This window comes from Pleurodeles waltl, chromosome 10 (assembly GCF_031143425.1).
Source record: "Pleurodeles waltl isolate 20211129_DDA chromosome 10, aPleWal1.hap1.20221129, whole genome shotgun sequence".
Classification (NCBI taxonomy): domain Eukaryota; kingdom Metazoa; phylum Chordata; class Amphibia; order Caudata; family Salamandridae; genus Pleurodeles; species Pleurodeles waltl.
Genome location: NC_090449.1, coordinates 1,004,564,326 through 1,004,584,789, shown reverse-complemented (window position 1 = coordinate 1,004,584,789; position 20,464 = coordinate 1,004,564,326). Strand labels below are relative to the sequence as shown.

At 44.1% G+C, this 20,464-nt stretch overlaps 1 protein-coding gene across 2 annotated transcripts in view; it reads right to left on the bottom strand.

Annotated features, from left to right (window-relative positions):
- The window catches only part of CLCN5 (chloride voltage-gated channel 5), a 214,621-nt gene that overhangs the window by 153,559 nt on the left and 40,598 nt on the right, over positions 1–20,464 (bottom strand). For both annotated transcript variants that reach the window (XM_069211865.1, XM_069211866.1), the window contains one exon: positions 2,252–2,351. The gene's annotated coding sequence lies outside the window, so the exon portion shown is untranslated. The remainder of the gene's footprint in view (positions 1–2,251; positions 2,352–20,464) is intronic.

Genomic DNA, 20,464 nt, shown 5'->3' with positions numbered 1-20,464 from the left:
AGTTCTAAGGGTCCAACATTTATACCTGGTGCCCACTTTGAAGTGAAGGAGATTTCTGGAGGTTTCCACCCCTCTGAGTTGTCAGGCATCTCCTGCCTCCTTGTCCTGGCACAAGCGTGTACAGAGTCACAAAAGGCAAGTGAGAAACTCTTTAGGAGAGTGCTCTGGCAGAGCCTTTGTGATGTGCAAGTGTGGTAGGTGGCAGCTTCTCCCCATCAGTAATTCAGAGTGGCCTGTCCTGCCAACACCTATCTTCCCTTTGTCTCACTGTTTGGGAGCATACTCCAAGACCAACTGACAGCTACGCCTAGTCATGAGACCTAGAATCAGGCGGCAGGCACCAAATTGCTAGGACAAGAATATGCAGACATTCTAAAAGTGGCTTTTTCAGAATTGAAATAAAAATCAGGCTTTGCCATTAAAGACGATTTAAAATGACATTACAATTCTTTAGACACAAACTCAACCTGTGTAACTGTATCCAATTAGAAGTTACAGTTTATTAAATGTACTCCAATATTATGCTATGGAAGAGGTAGGCCTTGAAGCAGTGGAAAATTAATTTATAGGTTCTTCACTACCAGGACACAAGACATGAAATTACATGTCCTACTTTTTAAATACACTGCACATTGCCCTCTGGGCTGCTCAGGGCCTACCCAAGGCGTGACCGATATGTATTAAAAGGAAAGGTATTGGCCTAGCAAAAGGCTTAATTTGCCAGTTTGAAACAGTTTAAAAACTGCGCATACAGGCTGCAAATGGCAAGAATGAGTATGTTTAAAGGGCTACTTCAGTAGGTGTCACAACCACTGCTACAGGCGACGGACAGGCAGGTGACCATTATGGGGTGATACACAGGTAGAGGATGCAGCTGCAGTAACCTGAGAGGGCGGTTTGAAACTGGGGTGTCCCCATACCATCAACTGGGAAATGTAATGGAGTCGGTGGCAATTACTATGAAGGTCCAGCCGGTGGACAGGCCCCACATGTAGGTGGGGAAAACGGGTACACTTAACTATGTAAATACAACAGCAAGCACTCTTGGTAAAAACAATGATGCGCATGGATGAGCAATAATCATTGTTAGAGCTAGTCATGTTTCTAATGTTAGAATGGATGTCTCATAGCCATATGTCTGTCAGTAGCAATTTCCATCATGGAAAACAAGTACATTTGTAGTCAAACTATTACCTGGCTATAACATTTTTTTAAAACGTTGAGCCTTATGCTCTAAAATGCTACGTGGTAGTGTAGTATGCAGCAAGAGCTCAAAGCGGAAGTCAAAATGAAACATTAAAGACATAAGCAAGAAGGACAGCTGAGTGAGTAGTATGTAGATGATATTACTATAGCGCAAACCTAGCCAAGATGCAGAACGCTGTACCTGGTGAAAGGCCAGCATAAAGTCACTTAGTAAAAGCAGAGGCAGCAGAGTTGCGGGTGGTTAATGTACTGTGATGTAGTGCTCTTCGAAGAGGCCAGCCTTCAATTCTTTCCAAAACTGGAGAAGCAGTGGAACGGTCCTGATCGCAGTGGGTGTTCCACATCTTGGGTGCATGGATGGAAAAGGCCTGGTGCCTTTTATTTTTTTTAAACACTTTATTCTGCAGTCTGATTGTGTCCTGGCTCATCGTGGTGTTCTGAGAACCACCAGAGATGTTGAGCTTGCCTGCAAGACAGGGGATGGTGCTGGTCACAATGGTTTTGTATATGATGCAGCTAGTTTTGAAGAGGTGCGAGCATGAAAGGGGAGCCAATGGAGTTCCATCGGGGTGATGTGATCATCATCACACTGAACAGCCATGCCTGAAACATGAGTTGACTTGCAGGCCATACATTAAAATAATAGCAAGGCCAACTCGGACACCCATCCTTCAGAGTTCGACAAACTGAGTGCTATGCTATAGCGCTAAGAAGAAACAGAACGGCAGTAAGATTTACAGTGCCTAGGAACAGAATAACGGCATGCAGTATGAAGTTATTATTCGAACACAAGCCTGTCAAGGTCTGTGAAAAGATTACCTATTTTACCAAGCTAGCCTGTTTATTTATAATGAACGAAACAGAAGAAACTATGAGACGGCAGTGGGAAGCGTCACTTCTCTCCTGAGCAGGAAATCTCACAGCAGACTTCGGGGCTTTTTCAAATTAGTCTAACACGACATAAAGCTGCTATTGTGCCTCGAATTTGCTAAGTGGGTGTCGGGGACGAACCGGACTCATGCTGTGCCCTTCACAGGTTACTAACCTCTGAATAAAGCAGCAGCACGACTTGCTCGCTCTCTGCTCCGTTAACGCAGCCTCTGCTCTCCCACAAACTCCAACATTTCCGTGCAGTCCAGTTCACTCTGGAAACGAGAGAGAAAGGTATTGTTACAAACACTCAAGATCGCTACGGGCCGCAGAACACAAACACAGGGCTGGCCGGAGGCCACGAGCGCAGAGATCACATGATGCTGAAACTCTACATCCGTTCTCTTACAATGAGAGGAATGAGCTTATAAGCGCGAAGGAGTGAAACTGGAATACGTCACACACACACAGGGGTGCAGCCTGCATGGTTACACACCCGTCAGTGAGGGGGGGGGGTGGACCATCACAAGCACAGACAACCGAGGGCAGGAGGGCCTGTGACAAGCACACAGGGAGTGCAGGAGGGGCTGGGACAGGAACATGTGGGGGCAGCAGTACATGACTGAGCATCTGAGAAACACATCCTTTTGTAGAGTGCTTAACCAGAAACGTAGCACCTGAAAAAGAGCATTGGAAGGACGGTAATGCGTCCGAGCTCCAAAGGAGAGCCGAACATATGAAGTAGAAGTACGTCTAGGACAAATAAGGAAATAAATGAGCGTGCCGATGAATGCAACCAATGGGAAGCCCCCAGTAAGGCAACAAAAGGTCTTGCATAAGACAGCGCATGCAAGGAACTCAGACGAGACCTAAAAAAATGTATGGAACTGCGTTATTTGTATTTAATTTCATTATTTTACAAATTAAGCACGGCCAAGGTGCTACCATTTAGATGTAATATGCAACCTGGCAAACAACTTTTCAATAGCTACCTTTATGTTGGCGTCACTATAAATGAAAGAGTGCACTTTTACATTCACTTGTGTATATACAGAATTCACTTTAAACAAAGAAACCATTTTGAAAATTCAATGAAAAAAAAAAATATATATATATATATATATATATATATATATATATATATATATATATATATATATATATATATTTTTTTTTTTTAGCAAAGTACAAGCACTCTTGCTGTTTTTCCTGCGGCATTCATACAAACACCAATGTAAATGTTAAACACTTGCTGCGATACTTTTAATGTGGTTTTATCTTGCATAAGTCCCCATATATGGTGCCACCTTCTTTACAAATACCTTTATTTGAAAGTTTTCAAATGCAAATTAAATTAGACCTACTAGTGCCAATAATTGTTTATATGTAATTTGTGACTTTTAAAATCAGAAATAACCTCAATAGCTCTGTATACTTTTGCAAAAGCAATCCAGAATTCACAATCATTTAAGTTCATAAGAGAAGGAGTATAACCTAAGGGGTTATGCTAGACCCATTTGGGGGGTGGGGGGGGTGAGGGGGGGGGGGGGAAGGGGTCAGGCAGGACTACTGTGCTGCAACAGTGGTGGCTGCAGTCGTTTGCTACACTTGTGTTGCAGTTCACCCTACTACAGCTCTGCAAAAAAGTCCCAAGTACACCCTTTCCACATCGGACTGCCAGGGTAGCGCATCAGACTGTTAGGGTAGTGATGGCGACAAGTCAAAGGCTTCTCCGGGAGATAGCGGGGGGGGGGGGGGGGGTAGAGGTTCAACACAAACAGCAGACAATAGTTCACCTTGCAGTTCAGTGCTTTTCTTTGAGAAACAATCAATATAAAACAAGTGTCACATGGGACTTATTTGGCCAAAGCTAACACCTAATCGTTCTGCAAGTTCTAAAATATTACTCAATTAATTCCTTTAGTTTTAATTCAATTGGAAATAAGATCCTATATATATATATGTGTGGATAATTCCATATTAACAAAAGCGGTCCAAGAAATAATCAGATACAAGCGCTGAACAAATAATTCAGTTACTTTATTTAAATATATATATGATGTTTATATGTTAATGTACAAGAGTCAAAACATGTGAGAAAGTGAATCAATAGAGGTGAACAACGGCCTACTGAAGGAAACCCCTGTAGTTGTGAGGGGTCAAACACGTCTACAATAATCTCCCACATGGCTGAGGAATATGATTGATATGAAGGACTAGCCTTGATGTACTGGCTACCCTACTGACTTGCTACTCAGATTTAACCACTGGAGATGTTCAGTGTGCTATTGTAATGTCGTTTGAATCCCTTCTTTTATGTGAGGGCTGCAGCGTCTCCACTATTGAATCACTTTCTCACACTTGAAGTTTTGATTCTTGTACATTGAGGTATGAACATATATATCAATATATCAAACCAAGGCCCTTTCAGGGATAGAGTGACGCATAAATTATGCAAAAAACAAAGGAGAACTCTGGGAAGTTCGCAATTTTAGGTGGAGAGCTGCTCTAGTAAGGAGCACACTGCAACACCAGCGACACTCTAGATTTGCTCACCTCAAATGTCTGCTTATCTAGCAAAGTCTTTAAGCATAGGATTAGCACAGTGCTATCCTCGCCGAGCTAGATAGTGACAAAGTCTTTTGCCATTTGTACAGCAAAATCTGTAAGCATAGGATTGACATAGTGTCATCCTTGCCGAGCTGTAAAATGACAAAAGCCCACACACATACATACATACACACATACATACACACATATAAACAATTTAGAGTGTCCATCCATCCCGGATGAACTTCACAAATCATGCACTGGGCGAAGAAAAATAGCCTCGGTCACAATGTCTTGCTGAAGTGAAATTTATTTAGGCGTCCATAAAAACCCTACGCGTTTCAGAAACCAAATTTCCTTGAACTTAATGGAGGCCCCATTGAGCAGGTCGTCAAGCCCACTCCCAACCAGTTGCCGCCACCCCCTCACCTCTCGCTTCCCACCCTCAGATAGTCCTCCTCTCTTCTATATTCTGACACTTCTGCTAGTTTTTCATCTTTTCTCTTGATTTCTGCCTCTTCTTGCTGCTCCCCTCCCGCTCCCTTCCTGCATCCTGCTGTTTCCCACCTCCCGTTCTCTGCTGTTTCCCGCCTCCCACCACCCACCACCCAGCACCCAGCACCCTGCCCTCCCCCAGGACCTAATTAATGGAGACTGCAACGCTGCCAACGTCCCAAAGGCAAGCCAGTCTGCGTCCGGCCGCGCATAGACCACACCCGGCACCAGAAACTCTGGCCTTTCTGCCACCCAGCGATACACCACAGAGAAGCTCTTGGCCCTTAACCCTGGACACAGCGACAGAAACAGATGCACCTCCTCCCCTCGAGCAATCAAAGGACCCTTCACCTGCCGATGTTGCAGCTTCTCTTGCAACACTGGACCACCAACCAACAGAGGAATCCACACCAAACCCTCCCGGAAGACCATGAACAACCTGGAACGGTTTCAGTGCATCCTGCTCAATGCCCGATCCCTCTGCAATCATGGCATCAAAATCTGGGACACAATCACCTCCCTCGCCTCCCAAAGTGTCCATCACCAAAACCGGGCTCAACCCCTCCTCGAACCCAAACACCCATTGGCTACAAGATGATATACCAAGACTACACTAACAAACACAGCTGTGGCATCACCATCCTCTTCAAGGACACCCTCCGATGCATCGCTACTGACAACCCCACACCTTTCATAGAGCACCTCAACTTCCAGCTACAGACACCAAGACAACAACCAGAAGTAATGTCATATGCAGACCCCCAGGACCTCAAGCGGCCTTCTGCGATTCCATCCTCAACATGATCGTCCCTCTAGCCATTGACTTCAACCACTACATCCTAGTCAGCAACCTCAACTTCCACATCGATGACTCACACAATGCCAACTCCACCACTCTCCTGGAGATAATGAGCAACATGGGCCTCACTCAAATGGTCACCAAACCCACGCACAACGCCGGACACACACACTTGACCCCATCTTCATCTCCAGCGACTGTCAAATTCAGTCACATCACAGGACTCACGTGGTCAGACTACACCAACGTCCACTTTACCATCTCTGGCGCACAGCATACCATCACCAAGAACCACAGTCCCAACCACTGCAGCTGGGACAAGGTAACAAACCCAGTGGGCGCAGTTCCTAGGCACTTCCCAACCCGAGGCCTCATCGGACCTAGAACAGGCCATCGAGAACTTCCCCACCTGGATCCCCAAATGCACCAGCAGTCACCAGAACCAAAGAAAATCCCAGAACAAACCAGATGCTATGCCCAGGAGCTCAAAACCACAAGCACAGTTGCTACCGACTTGAGAAACTATGGTGATCCACCAGGAACCCTTCCTTTAGGACCGGCCACAAAGCAGCCCTTAACAACTACCACCAACAAATCAAGGAAGCCAAGAGAGCAGCCATCACAGCCCACATCGATGCAGCAATGAACAGCATGAAAAAACTATTCAAAATAGTCAAAGAATATTCCAACCCCGACAGCCACAGAGAACATGATCCAATCATTCCAGGATCTCTGCGGCACCCTCTCCTACTACTTTCACAGCAAGATCACCACCATCTATTAAAACATCGACCCCCAGCCTACAGTCCTCAACCTCAGCAGCCTTGACCTACCATTGCACACCAGCCAGACAATCACCACACAGATATAACTCCCCACACAATCCACCTCAACCATCATGTCTTTCATCCACTCCCAAGCACCTTCCAACCCATGCCCCCAACACATGTTCATATCAGCACATAACTCACCAGCATCTTCAACACCTCCATCACCACTGCAGTCTTCCTGGACAAATGGAAACATGCAGAAATAAGACTGCTCCTAAAGAAACCATCCCCCAGCCCCAGAAAACTCAAAAACTATTGACCACTCTCTGCTCTCCTACCCTGCCAAAGTAGTCGAGAAGGCCATCAATTAACAACTCACTGAATATCTGGAACAAAACAAACTTTGACAGCTCCCAATCAGGATTCTGTGTCAACCTCAGCACTGTGACCGCACTCATCGCAGCCACAGACGACATCAGAACATTCCCGATTGCAGGGAGACTGCTACCCTAATCATCCTTCACCTCTCAGCTGGATTAGACACTGTATCCCAACACACCCTCATCGACAGATTCCACAACATCGGCATACAAGGGAATGCCCTCAAATGTATTGCCTCCTTCAAGACAGGACGCACTCAGCATCTGATTACCCCCTTCATCTCCGAACGCAAGAACATCATACGTGGCGGACCCCAAGGATCATCCCTCAGCCCCACATTGTTTGACCCCTACATGACCACCCCCGCCATCGTCCGATCCCATGGTCTCAACATCATTTTCTACGCAGCTTATCCTCTCGTTCACCGAAGACCCCTTCACCACCAGAACAAACTTCTGCAATGCCATGACCAATGTAGCCAAGTGGATGACAGCAAACTGCCTCAAACTTAACTCCGACAAAACAAAAGCACTGATCTTCAGGAGAAACGCATCCATATGGGACCACAGGTGGTGGCCAGTCGATCTCGGACCCACTTCCTATCCAACAGACCACACACACACACACACACACACACACACACACACACACAACCTCAACGTCATCTTCAACAGCGAACTGACAAGGGAGTCTCCTCCTCCTGCTTCCACACCCTCGGCATGCTTCCCAGATGGATCCCATTTAACACCAGGAAAAACCAACACCCAGGCCCTCGTCACCAGACACTGACTACGACAACGCACTATGCCAACATCTCCACTTAACTCCTCGAAAGACGCCAGACCATACAGAACGCAGCAGCCAGCCTCGTCCTGGACCTCCCCGAATGGGCCACATCACCCCCCCCCCCCCCAACTGGCTCCCCATCCAGAAGAAATGATAGTTTGCGATAACACTCATGACTACATGATCAAGGACCAGCCTGCATCAACCACTGACTGAGCTTGCACCAACCCAGCAGAAGCCTGCGCTCCTCCTCAATAGCCCTAGCACATATATCGCAAATTACTCACAGCCGCATCGGAGGGGCAGGGGTGGGGGGGACAGCTCCTCCTACATCGCCACCAAGGATTGAAACAACATGCCCCTCCATCTCTGAACAGCACCCTCTCTTGCAGACATCAGAAAGAAACTCCAGACCTGCCTCTTCACCCAAATACCCCCACGGGTGACAGTGCTGTGCTCTACAAATGCTGATTGGTTGAAAGTGTCAGTTAAAACATACAATTTTAAACAAAAACAAAAAACTGAAATTCATCATAGTTATATCAAGTAACTATAACTTGTGCCCTCGCCATGTTCTGCTAATTACCTCCCATATTACACACCTCATAGCATTATTGCTAACATCATTGCAACATCTGAAATGGCATCATCCATGACAACAATGTGCATGGTGGAAGCACAAGTTATAGTTACTTTATGGCACGAGTTGTAGTTACTCGAGATAACTTAACTGGTGAATTTCGGTGCTTTAACAGTTTTAAGTAGTATTTTCACCCAACTATAACATCCCTTTATCGTGTGATTTTTCGATAATCTAACTCCTCCATTTAAAATGCATGTCTTTATGTCTGCAGCCCTGCACAAGACCTTGCACCGTTATGGTTACAGTACTCAGTAGCAGCATTAAATCAACACATTATGGGATATATTAAGAGATGATTTTATGAAATGAAATGCTGCTTGTGCTCACAACAGTGAGCATTGACATTTCAAGTCTAGTTACTGGTTATAATAAATGTTACGTCCTGATAAAGGAATGTTTCTTATTATTAAGAAAGGCCGACAATTGTTTGCAATTGGACTTTCATACCACCAGATGTTTTACCAAAAACCTTAACTGGATCCGCTCTGATCTGAGCAGAAGTATGAACTAAGGAAGGGCCATGTGGCTGTACAGCGCCAAGGGGTATCCTACGCACCCGTTTTAAGGTGAGATTTTCCTTCAGGTTTTATACAGCTGCAGAGGCAGGTAGGAGAGTCTTATGCCTCTATTTTATACAAACTCTTAGCGTGAGGGGTAGAGAGACAGGGAGTTTTCTAGCTCTGAAGAAAGCAGTGACCTGGATGGGAAGAGTGTCATCGGCTGAACCAAGTAGGCGACAACCTATGGATGAAAAAAACATTACGTTTCTTGACACATTCAGACTTGATTTGTTTTGTTTTTTTAACACTGACATGGATCATCGGTAAATAAAGAGAAATTGGGGTTTATCCATGGTCATTTTTGTCCGGGGAGCTCTCAGCCTTTACTTGGAATGAGGGCTGGACCTGACTAGGTGGCCATGTCTGAAGAAACAGCCAAAAACAGACGCGCTTCTCCTGCCAGCAAAGTGACTTCGACAGTCTCCAGTCAAGACTGAAACACTCCTCTTATAAAACAGCAAATTATTATTTAGGGAGACAAAGATAGGATCATGAACAAGTCTTGGACGAGGAGGCCTCTAAATGAATAAAGCTGGGACGGCCGAGTTATATCAGCAGTGTTGCAATATAATATCCACCTCCTTATCTTTAATACAATCTAGATTTTCTTGGCGAAGGCTAGTAAAATCCACATTTTTACCGGTGTTGATGACAGGCATGCATATTACAATCAAAACACCTAGCCCAATACCACACTGTCCCTGGACAATTTGAAAGTACCCCACCCGGGCCATGTGCTTTATACAGTTGAGCATTATTCACCCATGCAGTTGACATTGGTAGAGGTTAATTTATCCACACTCAGATTTTGTTGTAAAATAATATAAAAATAAAAAAAGTGCTTGAGAGTGCTCTAACCATTTTACATTTGATCTGATGGAACAAGCTTTCATTTGTGAACTCACTCCTGTATTCACAGTTAGGTCAAGGAACCCAGGAGAGGAAGGTGCACCAAGAGGTGAAAGATTTGACTCCAGGTGTCTGCACCACGCATGGAAGGAAGAACGACGCAGGTCTAGTGGAAGAAACTCAGCAGTAAACGTAGACTAATTTGAACTGAGAATTCTTAAGTTATGAGACTGGATCAAACACGAAGACTCAAGACCTTAAAATTTCTGGGAAAAAATGAAAGACTACTTACGAAAGCCTTTTTAGAGAGACACAAGAAGAAATTGAGGCATCTTATCTTGTGTTAGGGCACCTGTGTTGCAAAAGGAGGTGACACTTGCAAAAGCATGCTACTTTTAATACCATTGCTCGAGTTTTCAGAGGTCCTGATAAGACGGAAGAATACCACATTTCAGCATACATGTACCGCGAAGTTGCGATCAGCCAAACCTGCACAGCTTCATGCAGTGGATTTTGAAGGCCAGCCAAAAATAAAAATAAAATATATATACGTTTAGTATCATGTCACAAGAGTTCTACAATTCTGCGAAAGTACGGAAAATATAAACTCTTGCAACTTTTAAGCCACCTGATCGGCTCAGATTGCAAAAGTTCAATTTATTGTGCTACGCACCTAAGACCTCAACTCCTCATTTTCGAAATCGTCATTATTCATTCAATGCTTAGTCTCAGTCCAACGCAGAGAATCAAAGTTAAGCCTGTCTCAGGTCAATATTATAAACTCATTCAGAAATACTGGGTTCCAGCTTTTACACTGCAACATATTAATTCCATGTAATTGTATGTTTTAGGGACTACCCAGTCAATTGGTAGGTCGTCACGAGCTCCCAATGGATTTCCTAGATTTGGTATGAATAAATTCATACCTGCCTCATCAAAGCCTTTGAGAAGATAAACACTCCATGGCCTGTTTGAAGGGATTACCACAAGCTGCTATTCCTCAAGCATGTGAATATGGAAGGGCGTACTCCCACACGCTACCACCACCCACTACCACCACCCACACACTCTAGAAAAAACTGCAAACACTCATTAAAACATTAAAATATTAATGGCAAGGCAGTCAGGAGTCCCAGTTACATCAAACCCATAATTAGCTGTAATTCCACTGATCCACGGCTTCCTTGAGGTGCGTCAGCGGAGTACACTGCTGCTCATGACACCAAAGAATTCATATCAGATTTTTTTTCTAACCTCCGAAAGCATAGAGACAGCACTGACAAGTCTTCGAGAGTTCCCCCTTAACAGAGACAACCAAGATCTGAGAAGAATATGACCCGACTCGTGTGAAGCTTTAAGGCCATTACAGCCTCAGGTTAGTGCAAGTTAGGTGCACTTCGCTCATCTGTGTACTCTGCAGACTGCATGTTGCACTATTAGAGGGATGGAACTTTTTTAATAATATTTTTTTAACGGGACAAAATGCTACGGAAATCTACATGTCCTGTAAAGAAACTCACTTCTCTACCTAGTCAATTATAGGATCGGGACACAAACATTAGAAGATTTTTATGTTATTCCTCAAAATTCCCAAAATGATTTGCTAAAATTAAAAAGTAAAACATTATATACTGGACAATACGATATTACTGCTATTAACCCAGCACCACTCAAAGCTCTTGAATAATTGACTTCAGGTGCTATAGTTAAGTCACCTTTGTAGGGGAAGGAGCTGCAAGAATCATTACACCAAGTAGGACTGAGTCAGTCAGTCATGACAGACGCGGCCTCATAAGTCTATTCCCACGCTGTTGCAGTATTAAATGCTAAAACAGCGAAGGAAGCTTTGGAAGCCGCGCATCCATATGACACTTTCTTTGAAATAAGCAAAGCTTCTATAATAGATGCATATGACTTTAACTGACAAAGAATGAAGAACCTTTTCTGATGAACGTTAGTCAGCCTATTCAGGGCAAGAACTATCTACCACTTTCTTTAAAAATACTACCTTACCACCACCACCCTCAAATGTTTACAGACTGGACTGTCAACTGGTTAGGGTAGCATTGTTAGTTACAGATCAAGTTCACTGCTCCATCTGTGCTTGGCAAGCTCTTTCTCCGATTAGTACTGTGATTTCTTTTGTGATGTGTCTACTCTGCCTTAAAATCCCCAAGAGAAACTGGGCGGACTTCTGTTTCTTATTTGTCCTGGCGACATTAATCCTTACTTGTCAGAACAATGAAAACGATTCTTCTGCCCTTATGTTTGGGATTGGTGTGCTGTAATATTTTTGCTGACAGTACTGATTAAAAATAGGGCAAGATAAAAAAATAAAATAAAAAAAAAAGCCATGCAAGCAAGAACAGCTATCGATTTGCTCCTAACACTTCAGTGAGTACCAGATATTTGAGACACTACTGTTGGTCCCTCTTTAACTGATTGTATCCCAGATTAATTGCTTTTGACATTTATTTCGCTGTGAAAGATTATTTTTTTTTTTTTAAGATTTTTTTTTTAAAAAAATACAATTTCACCAATAGTTGCTGAAAGTTTTGGTAGCCACAAACTCGTTTGGGCTTTTATCTATATCTCATCATGCCCCGCAGGTCTTCTTATGTGACAGTGAAGTTGTTTTCCCTCCTTTGAAGCGCCCTTTACGCGCATGCGCACGTACTCACACGTTTCAACTTGAACTGTCAGCGTAGATGGGATATTTTGGGTTTTCTTCACTTTAGGAATTACTAAAATATGTGCAATTCATTTCCTAATAAATAAGCACATTGTATAAAACAAGAGGAACCCCAAAATGGAAACACTTTCCAAATAAACAATTAACTGGACTGTAGGAACGCTATGAAACGAAGATAAGGGAGCAAAGATGGACTGAAGGCAAAAATACAATAATGCCATGCCACCGTCGCGTCTTCCATCCGATTTCCTAAAGCAGTGGTCCCCAACCTGTGGTCCAAGGACCCCAGGGGATCCGCAAAGCCTCCTCAGGGGGTCCACGACTGCTTCGGAAGTTAAATAATATTAACAGATTGGGACCCAGCTTTCAGTAATGATTCAGTAGGGGTTCCAGTAATGATAAAGTGTGGATCCACGAAAGTCAAAAGGTTGGGAACCACTGTTCTAAAGAAAGGAAAACAAAGCTTTAGTGTGATGTCTTAATTTGCAAATTCAAGTTGGATCAGTAAACAAAAACGAAAAAAAAGAGGCTGTGTAATTTTGTTATCAGCACCTCCCTACAAAATGATGCAATAGTCTTTTTTTTTTTAATTAACCATGTACAGTATGGCTTAAATGTATTGGGAAATACAATAAGTCCCAAGGGCAAGACGTCCAGGCTGCCTTAATCAGCGGATAATGATACAAGGCCGCCACTAGGACTGACCAGCTGAGAGAATGGAATAGCACACTGAAATGTGTATTATTCATGTAGCGCTTCGCAGCAAAAGTGTATGAAGCACAGCAATGGATGAGCATAAACTTAATTCAGCAAGCTGCACTGAATGCTTTGGGGTGGTTTCCTGCTCTCCACTTTCTGTACAGCGCCTGTCTCCCAATCATCTCACAAACCAATGTAAGCTCCTCACAGAGACTGTTGCACAGTGATGATCCAGGTCACTAAAGGCTCCACAGCTCTGCTCATTTTAATTTAATCGACCATTTGTCCTTCGGACAAAAATAGAAATTACAACTTCTAATACCCCAGAGAAATCAACATGTTTCAGCGTCGGCAATGGAAATCCCCACATCTGGCAATTAATTCCTATGGGGTGTGCTTTTTGTCTTTCGTTGTGAGGCTTCTGTGGGGAAACAGCAACCCAGGATGAAATGGTGAGCTATACGTGATAGAACAGGGTTCACAAAGAGCTTTTGCATCTTATATGCACGTTTGTGCGACTTTTGAGGAATAATCAGGTTATTTGTTGCAAGCTAATTTCAGTTTTTCACCTTTTAGTCATCAAAAGTTGTTTTTGAATAAATAAAACAAACTAGTTACACTAAAGACCTCATTCAGCCTCTGGTGCCATGGTTAGTTTTGAAATGTGTTGGGTGACTCAGGCTACGCTGCCGCTTGCGTCACTGGCACCCATGAGCATGTTGTGGTTAAAGGCCGTGCAGCGCCAAAGGCGTGGTAATGGAAGGTATTATAGTGGAACCAAAGCGCTTTCAACAGCTTTTTTTTAAATGCACAAGAATTACAAAAGCTATGATAAAATCTTGTGTTTCATTCTACATCCTGGGGATGATGTACAAGGCAGGAGAGTAAAAGGACGGGGAGCAGTGTGTCGCCACCTGGTGAACAGGACAGGAAGGACTTGTCCGTGACATGGGGAACTTGGGTTTTCACCTTGAGAGTCACTCTGTGGCTTGGACTCTGGTTTGACAGAATGCAAGGACGCCAATACCCCATTCCTCTGGTGCTGGGCCACCAAATCTGGTACTTCTCCCAAGACCAATCAAACCTTGCTTGAGATGTTCTTTGAAGGGATGAAGTGGAAGTTGGGAAGAAAGCTAGAGTCTGTAAAATTGTGCGACTCACAAGCTCCTCTAGATACAATTTTAGAGAGGGCAGAGCATGTGAATTACTCAAGTAGATGGTCACTGCCACTGGCCCACTGTGAATGAATCAGGACAGATTAGGAGGGCAGGGATGTGAGAGAGGGGGGAGCACACCGATTGCTGAAGGCTCAGGAGAACGTGCTACGGGGATGAGGGTTTTTAAAGCAAGCGTAGGCCCGTCAGAGTGGTGGGGGTCTCCTTACATGTAAGAAGCATAACATTCTCACACAGTTCATATCAATTCGCTATGTGGTCTTTTGTGATGAACCTTATTAGAAGCTCCTTCCTCCCATTCCTCTGAACTATAAGTGAATACGGCTGCCTCTGCTTCGGCCGTGTTGAGCTGCTCAAGAGGAGAGGGGCGCCACTGGAGGTGGGCTGAGCCAGAGTTTCTTCATCCATGTGTGCACTTCCCTTCCTCTACCTACAGCTACAATGTCTCTCGCAGCTCTCTACTCTGTTTTCTGCCATTCCCAGACTAAAAATGCCAGTCTAGACACTCGCCGAAAGCCAAGGTGCCAACATACCTAGAGACACACGATGTTGACATTCATAACTCAGAAACAGGTAGGTAGCTACTGAGGTACTGCACATCTGGAGGGCAGAGGTGTTGTTATCTGCGTCCAGAAGATTGGACCTGCATGGCCAGGGTCTATACTTTGAATGCACCTCCGCAGAAAGGAAGACAAAACGTCATCCGGACATTTATGTATTAAATAACCATTTATGAGTTCTGTTACCATCTTGACCTTAACTGAATGACTTCAGAGTGATCGCCTGGTGTGCAAAGTTTGCACGGTCCTCCTTCCACAAAGTAACCCTCCATTCAGAAGGCACAAGTGCGCTACACATCTAAGCAGTACCAACAGTGGTCATGAGACAATTACTGGTGCTCACATACAGCAGAGCGCGAATCTTATAGCAGGCTAACCTTTTGCCTTTTTGTCAGTGCATACTAATGAAGTTAAACTTACATTTCACTTCGCCACCCACACATGTGCAACATGCTGCAAATCTTTATATAAGTCAAGAGCTCGCCATCTCAACAATATACATTAACCACCCTAGAATTGCATCAAAGCCACATTATGGAAATTAGGTGTTGAAACGTTACAAACACCTGACACCAAATAATCGACAAACGTACATGCCAGGAGAGTAAAACAAATGTCAATGTCCTTCGACGCACACATCCACGCCCTCAACGTGTGACGTAATCCATAACAGAATATAGCTGGCAATTTCCAAAACACATGAATCTGCTACAACATTGCTGGCTACTACCCAACATTGCTGGCTACTATCCAATATGACTGGCCCGTACAAACAGTATGGTCAACAGATCCCTCCCTGGCAGATCACCAACCTCCATGAATGAGCAGACTGGTCTGTAAACGCGTCTCCTTCCAGCGGGTGGTAGAGCATGGTCCTTTGTATATCCATTGTCCCAGACTGCCTTCCATGACAGTCGCACCCATGGGCAGCAGCGATATAGATGCGAGAGACTTGTGCCAGCGCAGCTCGAGCTCTGACCTCTCAGAGATGGTTGTGTTTCAGAGACCGGGCCAGCAGAGAGATCACAGTAAAATTAAAGAAGGGCCAAATGAGCCAGGATCCACCAGAAACAAATACAGTGATGCAATAGGAGTGACTGACTTATTTCAACACATTCGGGAAAATCACTGCTGTACAATCACACAACGAAGCACAGGCATTCCTGGCATTGTATGTAGTTCATTCTTAATTTCTTCTCCTGATCTCTACTCCGGCATGTAAATTTATCCGGATATTTTCACATGACAATTGTTGTGAAATAGTCCTGAGCCTAAGGGGTGAGGAAAGTTACAAGGTCTGCAAACAACAGCGCAGTGTTCGCAAAATTAACCTAAGTGTTGTGCAAGGACTGGATGGATTTATTTACTGTGTGAAGGCTAACAATTATTGAAGCATACCACAGATGATTGGTGTTGAACTGAAATGTCCTTATATTGGTAGTTAGTTGACAAAGTGGCTGCACATAACACACAACAGGTGGGTTAATGGAGTAGGTCTTTACCCAAGGGAGAGTTCACCAACGGTGAGTTTTATCGGACTCTAAATGGTTACTATATTCCTCAAATGCAATTAAATCTTTCAGTCGAGTTGGTCGTAGTTTGACTCTTGATCCAGGCAAGACAGCTGGTTTAAGGATGACAGTACTTATGTTTGTAGGCAACTATGCCAGTCCTACAACAAGTCGCAACTGTAGTTCCACCCTTCTGGCTCACAAGCAGCACCTCACCAAAACCCCAAACAGTAACCGGTGATTTGTGGCAGCCTTTGTGCATGGGCTCAAGTGCGACATCATAGGGAGTTTCGTGGTTAAACGGAAATTACCCCTTTCTCACATGAACAACAACATGTCTCAATCAAACAAAGGCAACGAAGGAGATGTAGTAAAGTTTTTTATAGGTTTTTGAACAAAACAGCAATCTAAGATAAGTTGCGTGGGTGGCAATGATAAGGATAATGAACAGTGCAAGAAGCAGAATTATAAAAACAAGAGTCATGAACGCAAAGACCCCCCCACCATCTTGCAATAACATAAAATGACATGAGATATGAAATATGTCCTAATACCATAGCATGATGAACCTAATCTCTAACCTAAAGAGAGCTAGGTGTGTTAAACCTAATCTGCCAATGCCATGTCTATGAGAAGAGCCCCCCACCCCCAACCTGTGTTACCTTGGAATGAGGTCTCTAGCTCAGACTCTGTAGAGACACAAAGACTGGGTCAGCGTCAAGGCGACGTGCAGCATAGATAGCGTCAATTACATCTGGTAGGAATCCCTCTGACTATCGGTCTATGAGAGGTGCATTCATACAGATCTGCTCAGACTCCTGACATAGGTCCGTTCCCAAACAATAGATAAAAAGACATGCTTGGGGCGGCAATTACATAAACAATTCCCTTGAAAGCACAAAGTGGGAAAGTACCTAATGTGAATACCTTCATCTTCTCTATCTCTGGCACTGATAGTGACGCCGTAGAAGAGTGGCACCGATAGCACAAAACTAAAACATTGTCCTAACTAAAAACAATGCAGCCATCTTGGAAAGGATATAATGAAATAATTGTGCTAAAACAGAGCAAGCAAAGTAGGGTAAAAGTCATGGGTGAAGGGGGCACAGGTCTGCAAGCCAGAAGGCTAAGCCAACTCCTGCTTCCTATTAAAACAAGATAGGATTCATTACAAGTTAATTTCTCGAAAAGTAGGATAGCCATATATTTATATCCACATTACAGATCAAAGCATACAGCCAACACTTTGATAATGGTGAGGGTATGCAGTCCTGAGCCATGGTGGTGCCAAATGACTGGTGTTCAGCGGCTGCAAGTGGCCAAGAGAACTGCATTCATGGAACAGACCTAGTCTTTCTTCGGTCCGACTAATAAGGTTCTACTCCCTCAGGGATTGTGCTCTTCCGAACACCTTCTGGGATCCCATGCATCTGTTACGTCAGGTGTGGAGGTCAGTTTCTCGTTCTCCACAGCCATTATATGGATCAATTTCCCACTACTCCTCCAGAGACAGTGGTGTGGCATTTCAAAATATTTTGAAGAACTGACTGTCAGTGTGTATTCAGTCATTTTCCTCATATTCTGCTCAGTCAATCTTTCTAGCATTGCAATACCTTCAGAGGTCAATGTTGGGCGCCATGCATTCATGAACTACAGAGTCTTACAGAACTGATACAACACACTACTGTGGGATAAAATGGCCATAGCCCCAAACTTCAACAACATTTTAAAAATAATAAACACTAAAGATTAAAAAATAGGATTTTGTACATCCTTAATTTCAAAACTGGCACCACACAAGCAGAACAAAACAATTTTACTTGCACTGACCTAGCCAGTCATTCTCCAAGGGAGCAGAATACCCATAGTCAAGCTCAACCACATCCAATCCCTCCAAACTCCACACACAGCGAGTACCCCGGAAAGCAGCCCGAGAGTAAGGCCTACACCACCCGAAACCCACACACCAGCCGAAACCCACAATGTCTCACAAGTAGAAAATGGATTAAACAGAAATCAAGGCGGTATCAATGTGATGAGTCACTGATTTATTTTACTTACATCCCAAATGGCATCAGAAATATCAGTTGGGTAGCCTCAACACCACAAAGAGGGGCACAGAGTGCGGGTAAGGCAAAGAGGGGTACCCAGAGAGTACAGTCTGTAAATATTTATCTATGGTCTGGTTGTGATACACACCGGTACCGGGTCCATCCCAGGAGAAGCCTGTGAAAGAAGACTTTGCACCAGATAGAACATACAACAAAGCAGCAAGGAAGAGGAGGAAGACCTTGGTTAAATGGTGACCTACTAGCCAGTTAACGCTGCAGGGGATGTGTCAGTCCAGTTTCAACAGAGGTTGAGAAAAGACAGCCCAGACTCGAAGAAATCCAGAATGAGAAGAGCAACCACCATGGAGGAAGTAGAGCGATTGAGAAATGGAAGGGCGGTGGAGAGCAGGGGAGGTTGAGCGAGGCGGGCATTTTTTTTTTTTTTTTTAAATTAGGAATTAGGCTTAGTAAAAATAAAATAAAAAGAAAGAACCATGAAGCATCCAAAGGCTGGTGTGGCAGAACCCAGTGACACATTTATTTTGTGGATAGTATTGGAAAGAAAAGAAAGTGACTGTTCGTAAAATGGCGGGGCAATTCTCTAACCACCAATGCGATCTTACTTTTTTGTGCTTTCAAAAAGAATGTTACGCTGTAAGCTCTTTTAAAAGAAGAATTAGTTCTGCCCTTATTTCAACAGCATGGCTGCTTTGTAACATGGCAGAAAGAAAAGGAAAAAAAAAAAAAACAGCTCTATGACTTGGCCACTATTGATTGAATCATACTGCTTTCATTAGGTCAAGCGCGCAGGTGGTGCTTCAACATGTAATCTCTGTGGGCTTTTAACCACGCCCACCGCACAACCATCACTATCACTCAGTCTTGGGCTTGCCTTTCAAAAATCCTTTGTTAACAGTGGTAAATGCTTTAAGTTTGTCACTCTTTGGGGCAGTTTTGTTGCCGCCTTGGCCATCGACCCAGTTATATGAATAATTGCACTTGTGCCAATACGTTTGACTACGAACAAACTTTTTCCTTTTGTGTCTCTTCTTCGCTGAATCGGCTCACTTATGTCTACTGTTTTACTTTTCATTTTCAATTTATGTGCTAAGAAAAGTCCAGTTAGGAACTTACAACGCTAATAGCTCTAACTCGAGCAAACGCAGGACCCATTGCATTGCAAATGCTTGTTTTTTTTTTTACTTTGCTATGCTGCACAGCAGCCACGCTGCTGTACGCCATTGCTAAAACAAGTAGGTACTGCCAAGCCAATAGGTCTTGCCTATGCAAGAGCTATTGACAATATGATTTAGCCAAGTTGTATATCAGCGTGACGGTTGTTCTGCAAGGCTAAAAGTTAGTGGAGTGGAGTGTCACCGAGCAACATCAGGAGACTGGAGTGTCGCAGAGGTGGGAGAGTAGGGTGTCCCAGAGCAGAGTTGAGAGAATAGAGTGTCACAAAGCAGAGAAAGGAGAGTAGAGTGTCAATCAATCAAGGATTTATAAAGCACCGCAAGTCACCTGTGAGGGTCTCAAGGCACTGAAAAGGCAAGGACAAGAACGGAACAAGAGCAAGGTAACAGCATGAGGAGAAATGGACCTTGGACCTGCTCACAGAGCAGAGAGAGTAGAGAGTCACAGAGCACAGTGGGGTAGGGCATACTGAATTGGGGTGGAGCAGGGAAGACTAGACTATGGATTGAGGTGGAGCAGACTGGACTATGGATTGGACTGTCAATTCAATCCAGTTCTGCCCCTAAGGACTGAAGTGGGACAGGACTGGACAGGGTGGGGCGGGACTGGGGATGCGAGAGGTGGAGAAGAGTGGATTAGATTGGGTGGGTGGACTGGGGTGAGCAGATTTGAG